This window comes from Leuciscus leuciscus (genome assembly GCF_965113295.1).
Source record: "Leuciscus leuciscus genome assembly, chromosome: 10".
NCBI classification, from domain to species: domain Eukaryota; kingdom Metazoa; phylum Chordata; class Actinopteri; order Cypriniformes; family Leuciscidae; genus Leuciscus; species Leuciscus leuciscus.
The window spans coordinates 15,502,457-15,513,042 of record NC_138734.1 but is presented as its reverse complement, the minus strand read 5'-3'; the positions used below and the strand labels follow the sequence as shown (position 1 = coordinate 15,513,042).

The window sequence follows — 10,586 nt, the reverse complement described above, 5'->3', positions numbered from 1 at the left end:
ATCCAACCCAGAAGTATGACCACGAGCAGCTGGCCAAAATCTTCGGAAAACTCGCACTCAACCTCGTCACCAAGGCCCGGGCCAGCGAAAGGCTCAGCCTCGACATGGAACAGAAGGCAGCCGCACTACAGCTCCAGGCCACAGAAGCCCGGAAGGACCGAGCCCACACACAGAGTCGGCTAGACCAACTAATCTTCCTGACCGAGGAAGAGGACGAGACGGACACAACGCTACAACAGGAAGTTGAAAGACTTCAAAAAGCCCTGGACGATCTTCATCGGCACACAGATGAAGACAGTGCAGCCACGTCTGACACAGACACAGAAAACGAACACTAACACCGACTGCTTCAAGGTCATGACTGAACCGCAGCTGAGTAACCAAACCAATGTCTGCGCCACACACAGACAACCCACCCACCCACCCTAACGATTGCAGTGATTACACAGCACAAAAGAACTTTACCAACTACACTGCACGCCTCAAAGCCGCTAACGCTACTTCCGCTGTGTACAAAGAAAGTCATGCGGGCCTCTGATGAACAGACTTTTCCTATGCCACCACTTACCCCTCCACCACCCTCGCAGGCCATCTGAGCTCACTGACGACCAGTGCCTCAGACAGCTGTCTGCCACCAAGCACATGTTGCGTTCACAAGACTTCAATACGCATTGTGCACCTGTTGCCATCACAGCGCCACAGCTTGTAAAGCCACAAAGCACAAGGGGGGGCCAGGCGTAACAATGACGCCACATGTGCCAAAAAGCCATGCATGGGACATCAAAGCATGTGGCATACCAACCTCAGCGAACCAAAAAGACTGTCCTAAACCAACCAAGGACCTCCATCGCTGAAATTTTTCCTCCCTTTCTCTCTCTCTCTCCCTTTTGCCTCTAACAGGATGCTGTGGTGGTTCGCGAGAAAGCAGCCACGATCGGACATCACCTCACCAGGTCCGGCATCCGGCATCGCATGGAGAGAGCAGCCCCGGTCCTGACTACCAAGGCAGGATTCTCACTCATAAAGTGTACGTTCGACTCAATCCCAGCAACGTCGAAAGAGCACACTACCTCAAACAGCAAACATAGTCACAGTAAGACAGCCTGTGGCCGACATTCAGACTGAACTTTCACAGCTAACAGAGCAACTCACAACACTGAGTACAGACATTGCTCCCATCACAGCCCTCCAAGCATGGGCAACCGCCCAGCCTGAATACCTCACCTGTGTCCGTACCTGGACCCCAGATGACACTGTGCGGTGCACCTCCACGGTCACTGACCATGCCCCGACACTCGTCTTGGCTTGCATCCTGTACCAGACTCAACGAGACGTGAGCATCCACAGCCAAGCTCACAAAGCCGTGTCTGGCAATTTCCTACGAACCCTGAAAGGGGGGGGGGGGGTCCCACACCATCGACCACCTCAACTTCATTTGAGCTGAGTCATCAGCCTAGCAACCACCTGCTCTTTCACCATCATAATCCACCTGCCATTCATTGTGCCTATTTGTTGTTCGATAAAGTCCATCCCGGACTTCATCTAACAAAAAGGGGGAATATGTAACGACAATGACTATGACATGCGGTCACATGCTGTTCAAATTAGTAAATCCTGATCTCCAAACAGACAACGAGTGTCATGGCGTCTCCAAGTCTGCTTGAACGGTCAAAATTGCATCTTTGTGGCTCCCCCGAGGGACATTTGAGTCACATAAGGAAACCCTGTTTTCTTAGAATCCCCTCTAAAACCTCCATTTCAGCATGGACTCCCTGTGACTTTTCACAGACTCGTGACATTCCACACACACATACACACACACACACACACACACACACACACACACACACACACACACACACACACACACACCAACATCCTTTAATGTATGTAACTCAGACATGTATCTGAACTTCCTGTATGTATGTGTGATTAATGTTGTTTTGATCATATAGTTATGATCTTCGAATGTTTGGATCTGAAATGTATTTTTGAAGAATGTTCTCCCAGTAGAATCGCATCCCGTAACCCGAGCTCATTGGCAGGTCATAAAATTTGACCACAGAGCTATCCAGCCCTATGCATGAGATAACAGGGTCGCAAAATTCCAACTCACACACATACAAACACACTCTGGACTGTGAAACAGAAACCCCCTACAGAAAAGGACTTTTACCCATAAAGTCACTCTTAAAGGTACTAAATATATAAATTTGTGTGTTAAGAGGTGTGTGTAAACCATAGGAAAGCATATGTCCTATTTGTAACATTAATAGAACCACTATTGCCTATACAAATGCATAATAATGTATCTTTGCATGGCTACAATGCCTAGATTCTATTTTTGATATCTCTGTAATCCTCTCCAGCTAACGGAGTTGAATTCCGATAGCAGAATTCAGTTCCATTCATTGTTTTATAAGTTCATATGTCTGGAGAAAATCCTCTCAAGTTAAAGTCAATCATGACTCATTCGAGTGGGCGTGTCTAACCGGACAAAGGAATCTTCCCGCTCGAAAAATCTCGACAGCTGATTCGTCCTACACGAAGGAGGGGACGGCACAGTAGACACTGATAAAAGTCCAGACCTTCAGTTAACTCGCTCTCTTATCGCTTCGCTCTTATCGCTTCCTCTCTCAGCTCATCCCTCTCAACTCATCCAACTTCTCTGGACCCTCTTCCTCGGCGCAGCGCTTCTCCAAAGGAACATCTGGAGGAGGCCCTGGCCTTCTCCATCGAGCGAGCACATGTTCGAGTCGTAGCTGCGTCCCTTGCAACTAAGATTTCCAGCCTCTCCCATCCCGGGAGACGAATCTGAACTTTCTCGGTAACGTTAAATTCAAGTGAGCCTTTACATCGTTTTGCGAAACGACCCAGAAGACAAAGCTAGACGCAAACCAGCCGGACACGCGCACGCGCGCGTCCCCTTTTCAGCATCACACTGAAAGAGTACCACATCTCGCAAGTATCTTTCTCTCTAACAGCTGATTCCTGGTGTTTAGCTTGTAGGTCTGTGATTTAAGTTACCCTCTATCTTCCCTCTATATCTTTCTTTCTTTCATTTCATTTTCATTCTGATCACGCTATGTTTATGTTTTTGTTCGGTTAAATGTTTATTTGTTGGTTTGCATTTTTACGTACGTTTATGTTTGTAGTTTATATAATCTCTAGTGTGTGCCATTTTTATTAATAAACCCATGTATACTTTTAATTGTCTCTGTGTTTGAAAACCCACTTTTTATAAAGTCAATGAAACAAAAGATCTATAAAGCTACAGGCTCTATATTATAAAACTACTTTGAGTAGTTTTAATTTATAAACCCAAAGAGGTTTTGTCTTCGTGGCCAGAAGATAAACTTTCTTGGAGTTTTGTAAACAGGAATACTTCTTCTTAACTGTAATGATCAGACAGTACAGAACGAGGCATTTCCTATAATTGATAAAGTAAATGCATATGCGATTTATGAATTATGACCATGAGTTATAAATATTAATATTCCCAAAATTCCCTATATTCTTGAGCTAATTCGCATTAACCCAGAGGCATTTACGTTACAGTGTGCTGAGTTTCATATTAATTCATGCAAGTTAGTTTGATCTATGGACCAAGTTTTCGGATCCATTCCAGGGGGCGCTGTTGAGCCCCCCTGCCACGCCCGGGTACCAGCTTTAGCCAGGCCGACCTGTGTGCAAAGTTTCATGAGTTTTCGAGCACGTTAAGGGCCCCAAAAGCCCCTGAAACCTTGAAAAACAATTATAAAAGCAGTCTCTCCTAACAGACAAATCCCCCACACCCCACACACACACAGAGACAGAGAGAGAGAGAGAGAGAAAATTCTCAAAAAAATCACATTCAAACCAAAATATCTCACTTCCTGTTTGTCAGAGCTTATGACTATAAATTAGAAAGTTGTCCGGCTTGATGAGAACAATATACATAACAATTTTTGTGACTCTACTTAAAACTAAGCACCCATTTTTTACTAAAGGTGGCGCTACTGAGCCCCTCACCACGCCCGTTTCTGAAACTTTGCACATGTCTACTGGCTAATAAGTGTGATGTGTCTGTCGAGTTTCATCCAATTTCAAGCATACTAAGAGTCTCAAAAGCATCCGAAAAGAATATTAAAGTTTGATGCATTGCCACGGCAACAGTATCTAAGATATCAATAATCCTTTCACAGGTCTACATCTGCCGTGTGTCTACATTATACACATAAAGTTTGAAGCAAATCGGGTAAAAATAAGAGGGTGATTTCAAAGCATTTTGAAAGTGACACACTTCCTGCTGCCAGTTGGTGGCGCTATAACTTTGATTCACAATATTAATTTCAATGTGATCGGCCTCTGACAACGAACACACTGCGGAGGTTTCAGCAAGATCAGTTAATGTATGCAGAAGTTATAATACACTTCCTGTGTGCCTTATTCGCCATAAATTCGCTTCCTCGCCACGGCCAAACCGTTCGAGATATAAAAAATCCGTCCGCAATTTAGCATCTTCAATGTCTTGACTTTATGCTGGCCGAGTTTGGAGGCGAATGGATGAATTCTGTAGGAGGAGTAGATCAAATTCCACAGCATGCGTTTCCAAACAACCCATAATAGCCGACTTCCTGTTGGGCCCATCGGGCCGAAAGTTGTTCGGCCCGATGAGATCTATATATGTACCGAGTTTCATATTATTACATGCAAGCGTGTCTGATTTATGGACCAAGTTTTCGGACCCCATTCAAGGGGGCGCTGTTGAGCCCCCCTGCCACGCCCGGGTACCAGCTTCAGCCCGGCCCTGATGGCCGCGGGTTCTGACCTGTGTGCAAAGTGTGCAAAACAACTGCCAAGAGTTTTCGAGCACGTTAAGGGTCTCAAAAGTGCCCGAAAGGTTGACAGAAAAATAATAATAATAATAATAATAATAAATAATCCTACCGGAAACAACAGGGCCTTCGCCCTTTCAGGGCTTGGGCCCTAATAATGTAATTATCATTGTCACATACAAGTATCTTAATTCCCACCTAAATAAACGTTCTATACTCGTTAACCCTCTGGGGTCGGCAAACGCGCCCCGCGTTTTGCTGGATTTTCTTCACATTGTAGCACAATAAACTTAAATTACTCCGTCATTTATGGTCATACAGAAAAAAGAAATATAAAAAAAGAATCTGTGATATTTCTAAAATTTTGTAAAATAAAGAAAATAAACAGGGTGTGCTTTCTGCCTCTCCGTCGCGGTGAACTTTTTTTTCTTGAGCACGTCTATAAACTGAAACAAAACTCAGCGAATACTTGTCACACATTCATGAGCCATATACCTTTATAAACATTTAAGTGTGTACTTTTAAATGATCGGATTCAAACTGAAAACAAATATTCTCTGTTTAAGTAATTTGTATAAAACCAACAGGATGTCCAGTATCTCAAACGCTTGCTAATTATTTTTAATTTGACCACGCCCACTCGAGCAAAAGAGATTCACATGCAAATCTCCACATGGAACGCGAACGCGCTCGTTACCTCAAAAACAAAACACCAAAAAACTTGAGCTTTACATTAACGCCGTGAGCTTACATTGGATTTACCTCAGAAGAAGAAGAACGCGATTTGAAGACAAGAAAGATGTAAGGTAAGAAATTCTTACTTATTAGTTTATGGTATTGTTGCATAAACTTCACATTGCAGTTGAACTGTTGCTAGATATATGGTGAATATTATAATATTTAGACCCGTGTTTACTGTTAAATACTGTTTGTGGATATCTGCTCAAACGTAGATATGTATAATATGGTAACCATAATGTTTCATATTTTGGAGCATGCTGTGCGTTTGAATGTATCATATTCTGGAGCGCGATCGTGTTTGAAAAGCAAAATGCACCAAACATTAGGCTTCATGTTTTTACTATTATCTCATTTCATATCATCATAACGAATGGAAACATTTGAAGTAACATAATATGATAATCAATATATTTTTCTCTAGCGTAGTTGTTACTGAAATCTTTTGGAAGAATTATAGGCTGCTATAGGCTATTGTTATTATTATTTTATGCAGCACTGCGCATAGCCTATGCCTACAAGGCACAACAAACCTGGTGTTCATTATATTATATATTGTTGGAAACATTTGTGTGTGTGTGTGTGTGTGTGTGTGTGTGTGTGTGTGTATTCTGTGAATTTTAAAAAGCAATTTTAACCAGAAAAATCTAAAATTTATTCCCAAAATCGTGCAGGCCTAGTTTCTCTTGATAACAGTATGTTCACTTTTTTTCTTTTCTTTCAGGGACCAGATGCTCCACTGAGTCCTGCTGACTTCAACATTCACATGAGTCTCTGTATATGAATGGTAAAGTGAAAATCAAACACCTTGGAAATGAAAGGTATGTACAATGTTTTTAGGAATGGCTCAAAGGTCTCTGTCTTTGGATCAGTGACTACGTTTACATGCAGCCAATAACCCGTTCAAAACCGGAATATTAGCAATAACCCGGTCGCGCACGACCATGTAAACACCGGCAAAAACCCGGATATGCTCATATCCCGGTTTTTTAAAACCCGGATATGATCCCTGGGGTACCCCTTTTCTAACCCGAATATTTGGTCATGTAAACGCGTATCGGCATATCCCCATCAAAAGGAACATTGATTTGTGTTCTGCGCATGTTCTATTCGCAAGGAATCTTGGTCTTTTGAGGAGAGACGGCGCATACAAAAACCCGTGTGCAGTATACTGGAAGTAAACAAGAAGTAGAGGTAAACATGGCGAGACGCAGCACAGCACCACACTTTTGGAGCGAGGAGGAAATCGCAAACAAAGGCGATCGCTATCTGCCCCGAACTATTCATTTTCCGCGTGCTGCTGCTGTTGTTGTTGTCTTTGGATACAGGAAGAAGAATCGGAAATGACGCATATTGCGTCTTAAGGTTGTCCGTACGTCCAGACGCTAACCGTGCGTCGCCGTTTACATCGGGATATTGCCAATTGATTACAAATTCCATGTATACAGGAGTAACTCTCTCTGCTCACGCATGTAAACGGGTTATTCCAAATGTTTCAGAAACCCAAATAGTGACCTTAACCCGACCATCACCCGAATTTTAACAGCTTGTAAACGTAGTCATTGTTTTCAATGTGCTCTTTTGTCATTTGTTGTGTATCTTTGGATTATATTGTGTTGTAAATAAATCCAAACAATCTAAAAGCCATTCTTTTTTAAATCTCCTCATTCTTTGTGCAAGGTTGCTCTGAATGACAGGGCCTGATCGCTCCTAATAGGGCAGTTAGGGGAGTGTCTTTGTCTTTCTCAGGTGTGAAAGGCTTACATATTAATGAGATGATCACGCCTCTTCGCATAGAGCTTTCTCACACAAAACACGTCTTAGAAATTTTAAATCAATATATTGTCTTATCTGAATGAGCAGTCAGGGTGATTTTCACATAGTTTTGGAGCAAATATTCTAGGCTACGTGATACAATTTTCAAAAGTCTTGTGAAGAAAAAATAAGTATGGGTTTCATGCACTGTAAAAAATTTAACGTAAAATCAACAGTAACTTACTGGCAACAAATATCCAGCAAGCTTCAGTATTTTATTCCACGGTAAAATTACTGTAAATCTGACAACAGTACTTCACAGCATACCGTATAATAACTTACAGCATTTTTATACTGTAAAATTAATTACAGTGCTTGTTTTTGCACTGTATTTTAAAATACTGTAAAGTTACTATGCAGTATAATTGATTATGGTATTTTTATATACACAACATATAACCAACTACAATCTGTTACACACTTAAAAAAAGAATGAAAGCTAAAGTTGTGTATGCAAAAAATATTTCACACAGTTACATTACTGATTTTTAGATGTTACGTCAATTATGACAACACACAGAAGTCAGTTTAAAATTCTTTATTAAAATTTAATTCATTAAACTAGAAACACTTCAGACTTGGCAGGGCCAAGCAAAGAGCAAAACTCATCCTCAGCACGCTGCAATCTCGAACAACTGTACACGCTGAAAGAAATGAACAACATATTCAACACTGCACAGACGTACACAGAGAGATTACTTTTATGAATTTTAGTGCATTATTCAATAACTGAAAATGACTTACCTCTGTTTTTAATGAAGGAGTAAAACTCATCCTCAGCACACTGCAATCTCGAACAACTGTACATGCTGAAAGAAATGAAAAACATATTCAACACTGCATAGACGTACACAGAGAGATTACTTATGAATTTTAGTGCATTATTCAATAACTGAAAATGACTTACCTCTGTTTTTAATGAAGGAGCAAAACTCATCCTCAGCACACTGCAATCTCGAACAACTGTACACGCTGAAAGAAATGAACAACATATTCAACACTGCACAGACGTACACAGAGAGATTACTTTTATGAATTTTAGTGCATTATTCAATAACTGAAAATGACTTACCTCTGTTTTTAATGAAGGAGTAAAACTCATCCTCAGCACACTGCAATCTCGAACAACTGTACATGCTGAAAGAAATGAAAAACATATTCAACACTGCACAGACGTACACAGAGAGATTACTTATGAATTTTAGTGCCTTATTCAATAACTGAAAATGACTTACCTCTGTTTTTAATGGAGCAAAACTCATCCTCAGCACACTGCAATCTCGAACAACTGTACATGCTGAAAGAAATGAAAAACATATTCAACACTGCATAGACGTACACAGAGAGATTACTTATGAATTTTAGTGCATTATTCAATAACTGAAAATGACTTACCTCTGTTTTTAATGAAGGAGCAAAACTCATCCTCAGCACACTGCAATCTCGAACAACTGTACATGCTGAAAGAAATGAAAAACATATTCAACACTGCATAGACGTACACAGAGAGATTACTTTTATGAATTTTAGTGCCTTATTCAATAACTGAAATGCCGAGACGCGAGAATTCATTGGGCGGGACTTTCTCTGCCTGTGTATTCACTTTAAATGTGCATCGTACTGACGTTATAAAATGTATAATATGACTAATAACACTGTGGTTGTCCATTCAATTAGTGTAGAACATAACTTACCGGTAGGGTTATGTTATAACGTTATATGTTAACATGTTGTATGAGGCCTCGATCGCGACAGGCACACACACAGTGTAACGTTAACGTTAAGTTACACACAAGTGTTCAGAAACAAGAACATTTCGATTACTTTGTTCTAAACTTGAAAATAATAACTGACATTAACATCAAACCTTGTGATAACTAGTATTTGGCTAACGTTAACTGGCTAGAATGTTCGCGTTAAAAAGCTAACGTTACCTTAACTTTACCTTTCAAACTCACCACGATTAGGATACTTAACAGTTAATGGTAAAACGAATATCTTCACATTTGTAGTGGTGGAACATTTAGAAATACAAATTTTTAAGATTTTGAATACAATTTTACATCTTACCTGGCTAGTTCTTGCTGGTTCTGCGTGCTCCGTCCTCGAAGTCAGTCAGGATGAAATGGAAAATACGAGTTTGACGGCTGACGGTTAGATGATTGGTTGCCAGGTGTATATCCCGTGCGATTCGCTCTTTATGTAATTAAGTGTGTAAATCTAAAGCAAAATAATAATAATAATAATAATTAAAGCTGCAAGCAGCATTTATCGGGGTTCAAGCTATTAAGGTGTTTAAGGTTTTTAAGCACAAAAGCATCAAATGTTATAAAGTTTTATTTAGCAAGCATGTAACCACTGACATAATAGATGAAAAAGACGATTTACAGCCAATGCAGGCAATTTACCATAGGTAATATATGGTTTTAAAGCTTTTTAACAGTTATAGCGCCACCTTTGGTCCGATGTCCATAAAATTTGGCATGCTTGTTAATGATGTTATGTCACATATGCTCACCAATTTTTGTGAAGTTCTGAGTTTTCATTTAGAATTTATAGGCTTTTTAATGTATTTTGCCACGCCCATTTTATAAATGACCCTATTACAGCCATCCAAATGCAAAAGTTCAACTTTTTTTTGATAATTATTGATCTAGAGAGTCCAGAGAATTGTCCTAGACTGGTCTGGTTCCGATCGGGCGAAAAACCTAGGACTAGTTCGCAAAAGTAGGTTTTTAACATATTTGCGAATAATTAATGAACGGTTTGATTGACAGCAATGGTTCTTGAGGCAAAGTTGTTCAGCATGAGCAGATCTATCAAATGATATGCATATTGTGTGGATGTGTGCAACACCACGTGATTACAAAGCCATAAAACTCATAAAACAATTGGACTTCGTTAACCTTGTTTAATAGGTGCTCAAACCTCATTGGCCAATGGCGGCCATGTTTTTCGAGATATGCCAATATCCTTTTAGACATACATGGCCTCTTGGCCCAAGACACTGCATACCAAATTTCAAGTCATTCGGAAAAACGGTCAGGTGTTTATACGTTTTTTTTTGTTTATAGCGCCACCATGTGGCCAATCGATGCAATTTTTTTACTGTGACCTCAGATTGACCTCCTACACATGTGTACCAAGTTTGGTGAAGTTTAATCAATTAATTCTTGAGTTATAGCCATTTTAGTAAAATAGGCTCCTCCCATAACG

The 10,586-nt window shown here is 40.5% G+C and overlaps 1 long non-coding RNA gene across 1 annotated transcript; it reads right to left on the bottom strand.

The window, feature by feature from the left end:
- Positions 1-7,528: 7,528 nt before the first annotated feature.
- Positions 7,529-9,496, bottom strand: LOC309507253. The gene is made up of 5 exons (XR_014209103.1): positions 8,766-9,496; positions 8,606-8,667; positions 8,443-8,507; positions 8,278-8,342; positions 7,529-8,014 (listed from the first exon to the last, which is right to left on the bottom strand). It is a non-coding gene; the product is annotated as an uncharacterized lncRNA (long non-coding RNA).
- Positions 9,497-10,586: the final 1,090 nt, after the last annotated feature.